Below are 13,855 nucleotides of genomic sequence, written 5' to 3'. Positions count from 1 at the left end.
CAAATTATCACAAATGCCTAGGGTGCCTAAATGGTTTTCTTGGCTTCACTGGAGATGGATGGTAAGTATAGATTTGCTTTGTTTATGTCACCGTATTCCTATTATGTTAATATGTGTGTGCAAATTAGTTAGTAGTTTAAAACCTATACATACTTAAGGTACTCTACAAGAAGATATGTCAAAGAAATAATCAATCCTCCCATGTTTCCTTCCATATGCTACATCTATAGCTTTTCTTCTTCCTTCCTAATTACAACCCTTAAATAGAATTCGTGCCTCATATCGAATTTACCGAGTATCATAATTCCTCCAGGTGGTAAAGATACCTCGAGACAAGTGCTGGGCATAGAAGCCACAGGGCATAAATCTGCAAAGAAGTAAAAAGCCAACCTTTTCAAACAATATGGCCTCTCTCTCACTTACCAACTTTACAATTCCCTGTATGGCCCGGAAGATGACTGGTTAGCCAGAGACGGGTAAGATTCCTCAAGGGAGGAACAACCTAAGACAGGCAAAGTCGCAGGGAGGCCATCAGGTGAGAATTTGGGGATCAACAGAGGTGAGGCTCAGAACCTCACCTCCCCCCTGCTTTGAAAGAAATCTTCTGCATCCGTGGATGTCTTGCTGCCCTTGTCTAGCCTAGATTAATACTTAGTCCATAGGCACACACCTGATCATCTGATCGTCTACATTTGCCCTCTTACAGCACTAAACTATGTTTTCTACCTTTATCTTGCATCTACCTACCACTTCAGCATTTTATTAAAAATAAAAATAATAATAATAATAAAGGGAGAAATGTGGGATCAACATATAAATCAAGTACAAAAATCAAATGAATATTCATATTTGACCTGATTGTTTATAGGTCATAATGCGTGATCAAAACCGAAAGTTTCTGTGATGAATGCCCTTGTACTATTCACCATGTAAGAATTTATTCACTATGTAAGAATTCGTTCACCAGGTAAGAACTTGTTCGTTATGCTTCAGAAGATTGGAGACTGATGAGAATTAGGCTTGAGACGGATTAATGATTGTACAGTGAGCATTGACCCCCCCTATACTGAATTTTATTGTTGTTAACAACCATTTGATCAATAAATATGAGAGATGCCCTCTCAAAAAAAAAAAAAAAGGGAGAAAAAAAAAAGAAGATGGAGAGAGAACCTATAAATTAGAGGAGGACTCAAGAGATATCAAGCAGTTGCAGAGCATGGGCTTTATTGGATCCGTTTTCAAGGAAACAACAAAATGAAGAGACAAGTGGGCATATTTGAATGCTGATGAATGCCTACAGGATATTAGATGATTTTGAAACTGAGTATTGCATACACAGGTATTCATAATGCTATCTCTTTTTGTAAGAATTTGAAAAATTTCCATAATAAAATTGTAATGGAGCTGCAAAAAAAAAATAATAATAATAAATTTTAAAAAAAGATTATCATTTAAATTTGAAGGAGGGATTACCCAATTTCCAGTTAAGCAAAAGCTGAGAGAATTTAGCTCCCACCAACCATCTCTACAGCATATTTTACAGGGAGTGCTATAGATGGAATGTTTCTAAGGTTAAATAGCTGTCACCAGAGGTAACAACAATGGATAGACAAAGAGTACAGAATATGATACCTAATATATAAATAATGAGGAGGGAAAAAATACAACCTTTAGATTGTGCTCATAATAGCATACTTAAGTGAGGTAAGTTAGCTTCTTAGATAGTAAGGAAGGGACCCTTTAACCTTTGGTAACCATGAATCTAAAGCCTGCAATGGCAATAAGTACATACCTATAGATAATCACCCAAAATGTAAATGGTCTGAACGCACCAATCAAAAGACAGACTCACTGAATGGATAAAAAAAACAAGACCCATCTAGATGTTGCCTACAAGAGACTCACTTCAAACCCAAACACATATGCAGACTAAAAGTGAAGGGATGGAAAAAGATATTTCACGCAACTAACGGAAAAAAAGCAGGGGTTGCAGTACTTGTATTGGACAAAATAGACTTTAAAACAAAGAAAGTCACAAGCGACAAAGACGGACATTACATAATGATAAAGGGGTCAATCCAAAAAGAGAATATAACCATTATAAACATCTATGCAACCAACACAGGAGCACCTACATATGTGAAACAAATAGAAACAGAATTAAAAGGGGAAATAGAATGTAATGCATTCCTTTAGGAGACTTCAACACTCCACTCACTCCAAAGAACAGACGCACCAGAGAGAAAATAAGGAGACAGAGGCAGTGAACAACACATTAGAAAAGATGGACCTTACAGACATCTACAGAACTCTCCACTCAAAAGCAGGAAGATACTCAATTGTTCTCAAGTGCACACGGAACATTTTCAAAAATAGATCATATACTAGGGCACAAAAAGAGCCTCAGTAAATTCAAAAAGACTGAAATTATACCAACCAACATCTCAGATAACAAGGGTATGAAACTAGAAATAAATTACACAAAGATGACAAAAAAGCCTACAATCACACGGAGGCTTAACAACATGCTCCTAAATAACCAATGGATCAATGACCAAATAAAGAGAGATCAAGCAATATATGGAAACAAATGACAACAATAATCCAACAACGCAAAATCTGTGGGATGCAGCAAAGGCGGTGTTAAGAGGGAAGTATATTGCAACACAGGTCTACCTAAGGAAAGAACAATTCCGTATGAATAGTCTAAACTCACAATTAACTAAACTAGAAAAAGAAGAACAAATGAGGCCTAAAGTCAGTAGAAGGAGCGACATAATAAAGTTTAGAGCAAAAATAAAATTGAGGAAAATAAAACAACAGAATCAATGAAAACAGGAGCTGGTTCTTGGAGAAAAGAAACAAAATAGATAAACCCCTAGCCAGACTTATCAAGAAAAAAAGTCTACGCACATGAATAGAATCAGAAATGAGAAAGGAAAAATCACTACTGACACCACTGAAATATGAAGAATAGAGAATACTATGAAAAGTTATATAGTAACAAACAGGACAACCTAGAAGAAATGGTCAACTTTTCAGGAAAATGCAACCTTCCAAGGGTGACCCAGGAAGAAACAGAAAATCTGAACAGACCAATGACCAGCAAGGAAACGGAACCGGTAATCCCAAATGACAAGGACGACAGGAGCCTCAGGAAACAGTTGTTAATCCTGGAGGCGCTGCCTCCGGCGGCCTCACCCGCCGCCCCGCCGCAGGTCCCACCCGACCGTCGGCTTGCACGGCCCTCGCCACCGAGGCCGCCGACGGAAAACGGCGCACAGGGCAAGACGCCCGTCGGACTCCCCGTCTGCGCGGCCCGGCCCGGCCCCTCCGCCTGCGGACCCGGCCTGGGCGTCGGTGGCAGGTCGGCGGCGCGGCCTCAGGACGGACCCCCGGAGCCCCCCACCCGCGTCTGCCGTCCTACGGCCCAGCGGGCCACGCGCTTCTCGCCGAACCCCTCGCACGGCCACCCCCTCACCGGTCCGCCGCGCCCGCAGGCGGAGGCAGGGGTCCACGCGCCCCCTCCGGGCCCCGCGGTCACGTACCTTCCGGCCCGCAGAGCCGTCGCTGACGCCTTAACCCCTGAAGCGGGGCCCGCTCTGGACGCTCCGCAGCAGGTACGACGGTGCAAGCCTGGAGGCGGCAGAGCTGGACGAGCGCAGGTCCGGGCGGGGCAGCGGCTCCAAGTACGGGCCGATCGCCGCCCTCCGCCCGGCGAGAGAGAGCCGCGAAGCCGAGTGCGGCGCCGGGGCCCAGCCGGCGCGAGGCGGCGATCCGAGGCGGGGGGCGAAGTCGGTGCCGCCGGGGCATTCGCGCCGGGAGGAAGGCGCAGCCGAGCACAGCGCGGGTCCACCATCTGGGCTCCGCCGGGCTTGCTGCGCGGACGGCACGGATGGCCGGCCGGAGGCGCCCGGTCACGGACGGCGGACCGGAGCACGTAATGAGCCGCGGGAGCACCTCCTCACGGCGTTCGCGAACCTACTGACTCTTCAATGTGGGGGCTGCGGCGCTTGCAGCTACTACGCAGCCGCCGGAGTTGCGTTTTCTGCGTGCACGCCCAATGGCTACCTGCTCCTCGGAACAGCTTCCTCATTGGTCTCGAGTGCCGTCTGTCGGGGGAGGGCCTGAACCGGACGCCCCACGCCCATTGGCCACTCCCACCTTCATAAGGGGGCGGGTCTACGCGGGTCGCTGCACGCTCAGTGGCCGGGAGAGCTGTCAGGCGGAGACTTTCATTTTGTTCAACGTACTTCCTAAATTTTCATGAGATGACCCACGTGCTTTTTTATTTATTTATTTACTTATTTTATTGTGGTGTCATTAATACATAGTCCCATGAGCAGCAACGTGGTTACTAGATTCCCCCCATTATCAAGCCTCCCCACAAACCCCATTACAGTCACTGTCCGTCAGCGTAGTGAGACGCTGTAGAGTCACTACATGTCGTCCCCGAGTTGTATCCGCGCCCCCGTACCCCCCTGCATTATGTGTGCTGATCCCGATGCCCCTCATTCCCCTTCTCCCTCAACACCCACACTCCCCAGTCCCTTTCCCTTTGGTAACTGTCAGTCCATTCTTGGGTTCTGTGAGTCCGTTGTTGTTTTTTTCCTTCAGTTTTTGCTTTGATCTTATGCTCCACAGGTGAGTGAAATCATTTTTTGGTACTTGTCTTTCTCCTCCTGGCTTATTTCCCTGAGCATAATACCCTCTAGCTCCGTCCATGTTGTTGAAAATTGTAGGATTCGTTTTCTTCCTATGGCTGAATAATATTCTTTGTGTATATGCACCATCTCTTCTTTATCCATTCATCTACTGATGGACACTTGGGTTGCTTCCATTTCTTGGCTATTGTAAATAACTCACGTGTTATTAAGTTACTTAATTTTCTAGTGACTGGAGATTTTCTAGATATCTTGCTAAAGGAACAAAACAGCAGCAGACTCAAAGAACCCAAGAATAGACTGACAGTTACCAAACGGAAAGGGACTGTGGAGGTGGGTGGGAAGGGAGGGATAAGGGGGAAAGGGGGCATTACGATTAGTACACATAATGTACCGGGGGGACACGAGAAAGGCAGTAAACACAGAGAAGACAAGTAATAACTCTAGCATCTCACTACGCTGATGGACAGTGACTGTAATGGGGTGTGTGGGTAGACTCGATAATGGGGAGAATCTAGTAACCACATTGTAGCTCATGTGATTGTGTATTGATGACACCACAATCAATAAATAAGTAAATAAAAATATCACGTGGGTCATCTCAAGAAAAATTATAAAGTACATTGAACAAAATGATAGTCCCCGCCTGACAGCCCTCGCGGCCAGTGAGCGTGCAGCGTCCCCGCGTCCGTCAGAAGGCCTTCCCGCCCAATGAGCGTGGGACGACAGGCTCAGGCCCTCCCCCGACTTACGGAACTCGAGGTCAACGAGGGAGCGGCTCCGCGGAGCAGGTAGCCATTGGGCGCGCTCGTAGAAAACGTACCTCCAGCGGCTACGTGGTAGCTGCAGACGCCGCAGCCTCCATATTGAAGAGTCAGTAGGTTCGCGAGCGCTGCCAGGAGGAGCTGCTCCCGCGGCTAATCCCGTGCTCCAGTCCGCTGTCCTTGTCCGGGCGCCTCCGGCCCTTCGTCCCGTCCGCGCAGCGAGCCCGGCGGCGACTAGATTGTGGACCCGCGCTGTGCTCCGCTGCGCCTTCCTCCCGGAGAGGAGGCGCCGGCGGCACCGACCTCGCGCGCTGGGACCCCGGCGCCGCACTCGCCGCTTCGCGGCTCTCCCGCGGCGGACGGAGGGCGGCGATCGACCCGGACTTAGAGCCGTCGACCAGGCCGGACCTGCGCCCGTCCAGCCCTGCCGCCTCCAGCCTGGCGCCGTCTCGCGGGCGCGACCAAGAACTACGATGTGGCCGCGGGCCTGGCTTGGGTCTCAGCGGCCGCCGCGGGACAACCGCGCAGGAGCAGCTCATCGGCCGCAGCACGTGGGACCGCCTGTCCCCCGCCGACGGCTTCGCCAAGGCCTCCGAGATCCCGGCCGGGAAGCGGCTCCCGCCGCCGCGGACGTGCGGCGGAGTGTCTAGAGCGGGCCCCGCTTCAGGGGTGAAGGCGACAGCGACGGCACTGTGGGCCGGAAGGTACGTGGCCGCGGGGACCCCTGCCTCCGCCTGCGGGCGCGGTGGAGCCGGTGGGGGGGCGCTCTTGCGAGGGCTCGGCGGGCGGCGCGGGTCCCGCGGGGCCGCGGGGTCGTGGGGCGGCCGACGCGGGTGCTGGGTCCTCCCTGGGCCCGGCTCGGGGTCGCTCCGCCGCCCTGCCGCCGCCCGGGACGGGGCCGCAGGCGGAGGGTCCGGGGGCCGCGCAGGCGGGGAGGCCGGCGGGCGTCTTGCCGCGTGTGGAGGTTTTCGGCGGCGGCCTCGAGGGCGAGGGCCGGGCGAGCAGAGGGTCAGGCGGGACCCGCGACGGGGCGCCGGGGACAGGCCCCCGTACGCGCCGTCAGAATGAAAAGTGTTTTCCTGAGATGCCTGTCGTCCTTGTCATTTGGGATTACCGATTCAGTTTCCTTGCTGGTCGTTGGTCTGTTCAGATTTTGTTTCTTCCTGGGTCAGCCGTGGAAAGTTGCATTTTTCTGGAAAGCTGACCATCTTCTAGGTTCTCCACTTTGTTTACGTATAATTTTTCATAGTATTCTCTCATAATTCTTCATATTTCTGTGGTGTCAGTAGTGATTTTTCCTTTGTTATTTCTGATTCTGTTCATGTCCGTAGACTTTTTCTTGATAAGTCTGGCTGGGTTTTATTTATTTTGTTTCTTTTCTCGAAGAACCAGCTCCTGCTTTCATTAATTCTATTGTTTTATTCTTCTGTATTTTATTTATTTCTGTTCTAATCATTATTATGACTTCTCCTGACTTTGGGCCTCACTTTTTCTTCTTTGTCTAGTTTGGTTAATTGTGAGTTTAGACTGTTCATATGGGATTGTTGTTCTTTCCTGAGGTAGGCCTGTGGTGCGATATACTTCCTTCTTGCCACTGCCTTTTGAGTCCCACAGATTTTGCGTTGTTGAGTTATTGTTGTTATTTCTTTCCATATATTGCTTGATCTCTGTTTTTATTTGGTCATTGATCTACTGGTTATTTAGGAGCATGTTCTTAAGCCTCCATGTGATTGTAGGCCATTTCGTCGTCTTTGTGTAATTTATTTCTAGTTTCATACCGTTGTGGTCTGAGAAGCTGGTTGGTACAATTTCAATCTTTTCGAATTTTCTGAGACTCTTTTTGTGGCCTAGTATATGATCTGTTCTTGAAAATGTTCTGTGTGCACTTGAGAAGAATGTGTACCTGCTGCTTTTGAGTAGAGAGTTCTGTAGATGTCTAACGTCCATGTGTTCTACTGTGTTGTTCAATGCCTCTGTCTCCTTACTTATTTTCTGTCTGGTTGATCTGTTCTTTGTAGTGAGTGGAGTGTTGAAGTCTCCTAAAATGAATGCATTGCATTCTATTTCCCCTTTCAATTCTGTTAGTATTTGCTTCACATATGCAGGTGCTCCTGTGTTGGGTGCATAGATATTTATAATGGTTATATCTTATATCCTCTTGTTGGATTGACCCCTATATCATTATGTAATGTCCGTCTTTGTCTCTTGTGACTTTGTTTGTTTTAAAGTCTATTTTGTTCAATACAAGTACTGCAACACCTACTTTTTTTCTCCTTATTAGTAGCATGAAGTATCTTTTTCCATCCCTTCCCTCTTAGTCTGTGTATGTCTTTGGGTTTCAAGCGTATCTCCTGTAAACAGTATATACATCGGTCTTGTTTTTTTATACATTCAGTGACTCTGTGTATTTTGATTGGTGCATTCAGACCATTTACATTTAGGGTGATTATTGATAGGTATGTACTTACTGCCATTGCAGGCTTTACGATCGTGGTTACCAAAAGGTAAAGGGTACCTTCCTTAGTACCTAAGAATCTAACTTAACTCACTTAAGTATGCTATTAAAAACACAATCTAAAGGTTTTTTTTTTTCCCCTCCTCATTCTTTATATATTAGGTATGGTATTCTGTACTCTTTGTCTGTCCCTTTTTATTACCTCTGATGACAGCTATTTAACCTTAGGAACACTTCCATCTATAGAACTACCTCAAGAATACACTGTAGAGATGGTTGGTGCAAGCTAAATTCTCTCAGCTTTTGCTTATCTGGAAATTGTTTAATCCCTCCTTCAAATTTAAAAGATGATCTTTTTTATTTTTATTTATTATTCAGTTGTTATAATTTTTTTGTATGATTAATCTACAATTACATGAGAGACATTATGTATACTACACCTCCCCCATCATCAAGTCTCCCCCACATACCCTTTACAGTCAGTGTCCATCAGCATAGTAAGATGCTATAGAATCACTAGTTGTCTTCTCTGTGTTGCACAACCCTCCCCAAGCCCCCTTATTATACATGCTAATCGTAATGCCCCCTTTTTTTTTACCCCTTATCCCTCCCTCCCCACCCATCCTGCCCAGTCCATTTTCCTTTGGTAACTGTTAGTCCATTTTTGGGTTCTGTGATTCTGCTGCTTTCTTGTTTCTTCAGTTTTTCTTTGTTCTTATACTCCATATATGAGTGAAATCATTTGGTACTTGTATTTCTCTGCCTGGCTTATGTCACGGAGCATAATACCCTTTAGCTCCATCCATGTTGTTGCAAATGGTAGGATTTGTTTTCTTCTTGTGGCCGAATAATATCCATTGTGTATATGTAGCACATTTTCTTTATCCATTCATCTACTGATGGACACTTAGGTTGCTTCCATTTCTTGGCTATTGTAAATAGTGCTGCGATAGACATAGGGGTGCATCTGTCTTTTTCAAACTGGGCTGCTGCATTCTTAGGGTAAATTCCTAGAAGTGGATTGTTGAGTATTTTTGCATGTATGTTTGTCAGCGATATTTTCTTTTTTTGTGGTGTCTTTGCCTGGTTTTCGTATTAAGGTGATGCTAGCCTCGTAGAATGAGTTTGGAAGTATTCCTTCTTCTTCTTTTTGGAGAAGTTTAAGGAGGATGACTATTAGATCTTCACTACATGTTTGATTAAAGTCAGCAGTGCAGCCATCTGGTTCAGGTGTTGTGTTCTTAGGTAGTTTTTTGATGACCAGTTTAATTTTGTTGCCAGTAATTGGTCTGTTCAGATCTTCTGTTCTTTCTGGGTTAGCCTTGGAGGGTTGCATTTTTCTAGAAAGTTGTCCATTTCCTGTAGGTTATCCAGTGTGTTAGCATATAATTTTTCATAGTTTTCTCTCATTTTCTTTGTATTTCTGTGGTTTCTGAAGTGATTTTTCCTTTCTCATATCTGATTCTGTTTATGTGTGCAGCTCTCTTTTTTTCTTGGTTAGTCTGGCCAGGGGTTTATCCATTGTGTTTATTTTCTCGAAGAATCATCTCCTGCTTTCATTGATTCTTTGTGTTGTTTCATTCTTCTCGGTTTTATTTATTTCTGCTCCAATCTTTAGTATGTTCCTCCTCCTGCTGACTTTGGGCCTCATTTGTTCTTCTTTTTCTAGTTGCGGTAGTCGTGAGTTTAGACTGTTCATATGGGATTGTTCTTCTCTCCTGAGGGAGGCCTGTATTGCAGTGTACTTCCCTCTTAGCACCGCCTTGTCTCTGTCCCACGGATTTTGCGTTGTTCAGTTATTGCTGTCATTTGTCTCCATATATTGCTTGATCTCTCTTTTTATTTGGTCATTGATCCGTTGTTTATTTAGGAGCATGTTGTTAAGCCTCCATGCGGTGGAAGGCTTTTTCATTTTATTTGCGTAATTTATTTCTAGTTTCATACCCTCGTGGTGTGAGAAGCTGCATCATTTTTGGGGGCTCGTCCGGGATAACTTCGGAGGTGAGTATAGGCATCCGAGCCTGCCTTTTCCTTCTGTTCTGTCCTTATAGGAGGAGGCCGTCTATGGCGCACAACATCGGGCACTCGTCAGCCACTTAAATGGGACTAGCCCGGCTGCCGATCTCAAAGTCTCGAGCGCCAGGTTCCCCTGCATCTCCCTCAGTGGATCCCCCGTCTCCCTTGGGAGCCGGGAAAGTCACCTGAGTGGAGGCCAGGATTCCCCTTCAGAGGCATCTCCCTGGATGCGAGGGACTGAGGAAGGCCGTGGACACCTCCGAGAGTCTCGGCTGAGGCTACGCTTCAGCGGCTTCTCAAAGGCCTACGTGTCTGGAATCAGACCCCGACAGCCCGACTGGGTATCCACGAGGAGTGTCTCTCTTTCTGTCTGCCTGACTTCCAGCCTGCTTCTCCGGGCCGCCCCAGCCTCTGGGTGAGGCAAGGGTGCTCTTTACTTCCTTTACTCGCTCGATGTGTGCCTCCAACGTCGTCAGTGCCACGGACCCTGATGCTCAGCACCGCAAGGTAGGAGATTACGCTTCACGCTTTTTCCTGATGAAATGCTGTACCTTTTATCTCATAAAAATGTGTCCTATTCGTTGAAGAATGCTGTTGGTATTTTGATGGGGATTGCATTGAATCTGTAGATTGCTTTAGGCAGGATGGGCATTTTGATAATATTAATTCCTCCTAGCCAGGAGCACAGGATGAGTTTGCATTTGTTAGTGTCCTCTTTCATTTCTGTTAAGAGTGTCTTGTAGTTCTCAGCGTATGGTAGGTCTTTCAGTTAATTGGTTAGGTTTATTCCTAGGTATTTTTATTCTTGTTGATGCAATTGTGAATGGAATTGTTTTCCTGATTTCTCTTTCTGCTACTTCATCGTTAGTGTACAGGAAAGCAACAGGTTTCTGTGTATTAATTGTGTATCCTGCAACTCTGCTGAATTCAGATATCAGTTCTAGTAGTTTTGGAGTGGAGTCTTTAGGGTTTTTTTATATACAATATCATGTCATCTGCAAATAGTGACGGTTTGACTTGTTCTTTATCAATCTGGGTGCCTCATATTTCTTTTTTTGTCTGATTGCTGTGGCTAGGACCTCCAGTACTGTGTTGAATCACAGTGGGGAGAGTGGGCATCCCTGTCTTGTTCCCGATCTCAGAGGGAAAGCTTTCAGCTGCTTGCTGTTAAGTATGGTGTTGGCTGCGGGCTTGTCATATATGGCCTTTATTATTATGTTGAGGTACTTGCCCTGTATACCCATGTTGTTGAGAGTTTTTATCATGAATGGATGTTGAATTTTGTCTAATGTTTTTTCAGCATCTGTGGACGTGATCATGTGGTTTTTGTCCTCCTTTTTGTTCATGTGCTGGATGATGTTGATGGATTATCGAATGTTTTACCATCCTTGCATCACTGAGATGAATCCCACTTGGTCATGGTATATCATCCTCTTGATGTATTTTTGAATTTGGTGTGCTAATAGTTTGTTGAGTTTTTTTGTTTTTGTTTTTTTTTGCTGAGAACCACTTTTATTTTTGTCTTTTCAAGATACCAAGTGTTTTTCCCACTATACCTGCTGCACACACATTAATATATGTGCATATGTGCATAAAGATAGATTTTTCCTTTAGAGAACACAGAAAATACAAAAAATTGCCATTGCAAATCTGAACTGTTATCATCTGGAGCATATGAAATGTGTGTTCACCTGCTTTTTTTTTCACAAGGCTCCCCTGATCTCAATGAAGTGGGCAATTGGAGTTTATCTCCTCTTCTCTGTGGTCCACTGATTTCAGCCTGTACATACTGATTCTAGACTCTCCATGTGGTGCACAAACAGCTCAGGTTAAATTAACTTGAGGACAGTGTTTTAAAATGCAGAATTACTCACACTTTTTCATGCCTGTTATTAAGCATTGTTTCCAGAAGATCAATCTTTTAATTACAGTGAGCTTCCCTACTGGTGGCTCTCAGTAACAAGAAGTGTATTGTGTGAGCTGACTGGAAAAATAAATAGAAGGGAAAACATTGTTTATAGCACATTGCCTTTGTAAAAGTAACATCTCCAGGGTATTGAATAGAGTCTGGTCTTCACCAGCCTATCTAAGCTCCCAGCTCACGCCAGGGGGCGGATACGAGAGTCCGTGGTAGGCTCATTGTCTAGGGGATATATGCACAGTTGAGGATCTTCAAGAATGGGGGTAATGGGCTAGGGGTGCAGACTTGTTGAGTGTTCTCAAATGCTCATTTTTGCTGAGTAACAGAAGAAATTTGCTGCTGTGATTCTTTCTCAGGATAGCATTGTCCCTCTCGGAGCATGTCAATTAAGACCACCTGCCCTGACCTCAAGGTGGGCTGGGTTGTTCCCTGTTTGCTAAAGTGTGTTAAGAATCTTACTTCTTAACTTTTTGAGATGTTTATAGCGCTTGTTTACTAAATGAATCATTTGCTCAGGTTGCGGATTACTTGGTTAGGATCAGAGAAATAAACACAGTATATAGGTACAGTTACAAATAAGCTGGGCCTTTTTGCAAGCTAAGGTAAATTTTACAGTGTCATGATCTAACTGATACAGAGAAGTCCCAGGTTATGCTGAGAGACTCTTCATCTGCAGAACACTCAGACATTCCAGGCCGAGTCGCTCCTGGCCTTTTGAGCTTGAACTGATTTCACGGAAGAATGTCTATATTCCTACTCTGGTATCTTCACCCTAGAAAGTTAGTGTGACTGACTGCGTAATGCTTATGACAGAGTTTCGCTAGGGACTTCTTCGCACATTGTCACGTTGTTCTGACTGTAATGATCTTGCTCTGCTTTTTCTCCGGAGGCCCTCACCCTACTCTGCCGAAACCACGGTCCCTTGTCTCACCAACACCAAATTCAAAAAGGTGCTCTTACCTCTAAGTAACTCTTGTTGTTTTCCAGAGGCCCCCTGGAACATGCCAGAGGAATTTTTTCTCCTCATTAGGGAAAATTTGGCTAATTTGGCTTACATTTATCTCATCTGTAATTACCTGGAAAGCACTGTCAAAGGAATAATGCTAAACTTTATTCAGTGTTTTACATTACAGCTTTTCCAAATATCCTTATATCCACTGTCTTATTGTAAGTTTTCCTCAGCTCTTTAACCATTGTAAATTGCAAGTCTTTTGTCATTTATGGTTTCTTATTCTTAAACTGGTAAAAAACTAGATGCCAGCAGTGGTGCTTATCTGGGAGCGAGGGCGTGTCTGTTACAGGTCCTCGCTGGCTCCCCACACAGCTGGTCAAACGTCATCATACAGCGGTCAGCTCCCAAAATGAGGGTGAAAACCACCCCGCACAAGTCTGCGTCCCTCGGCACCCAACATCACCTACAACTTCAGTAAAAGAGAGAAGGGGGAGAGTTCCCAGCTATGCCCAGCGTTTTGAGCTGAGGTTTTTCCAATCTTTTCATCTTTCTTCCTGTTTGCTGGTTCTGTTATCTTTCTCCTTCCTTCTCAAACCAAATTTTTTCTGAAGCTTCACTACTGTGTTGTTTTGGAAGAAATATCTTACGTTATAAAAAATGGCCTCAAAATTACCTGAGCCATTACCTGAGCTGGGACCGTGCCGGCTGGCAAGGGATCCCTAAAGCAGGTACTGGGCACGGAGGCATAAACAGCCAAGGAGACAGAAAACCGACGCCACCTCTCACCCACATGCCTCACTTCGCCCTGATTGGCCCGGGAGGATGGCTGGCTAGCCAGAGACGGGTAAGATTCCTCAAGGGAGGAACAACCTAAGACAGGCACAGTCACAGAGGGACCATCAGGAGAGAACTTGGGGGCCAACAGAGGTGAGGCGCAGATCCTCACCGCCCCCCCGACTCTGCAGAGGCCTGAATCTTCACCATCTCTGAGCAACGTCTCCTCCTCCCATGGCTGCGTCGCTGCCCAGGCTCAGCTTGAGACAGGGACCCTGGGCTTAGACCTAATAGGGTGAGGGTGGGGGC

At 45.9% G+C, this 13,855-nt stretch overlaps 1 pseudogene; it reads left to right on the top strand.

The window, feature by feature from the left end:
- Positions 1-4,063: 4,063 nt before the first annotated feature.
- LOC140845419 (uncharacterized) overlaps positions 4,064-13,855 on the top strand; it is a 40,070-nt pseudogene continuing 30,278 nt past the window's right edge.

Source organism: Manis javanica, chromosome 13 (assembly GCF_040802235.1).
Source record: "Manis javanica isolate MJ-LG chromosome 13, MJ_LKY, whole genome shotgun sequence".
Classification (NCBI taxonomy): domain Eukaryota; kingdom Metazoa; phylum Chordata; class Mammalia; order Pholidota; family Manidae; genus Manis; species Manis javanica.
Note: the sequence above shows the minus strand (reverse complement) of the source record. Positions and strands in the feature narration are given on the sequence as shown.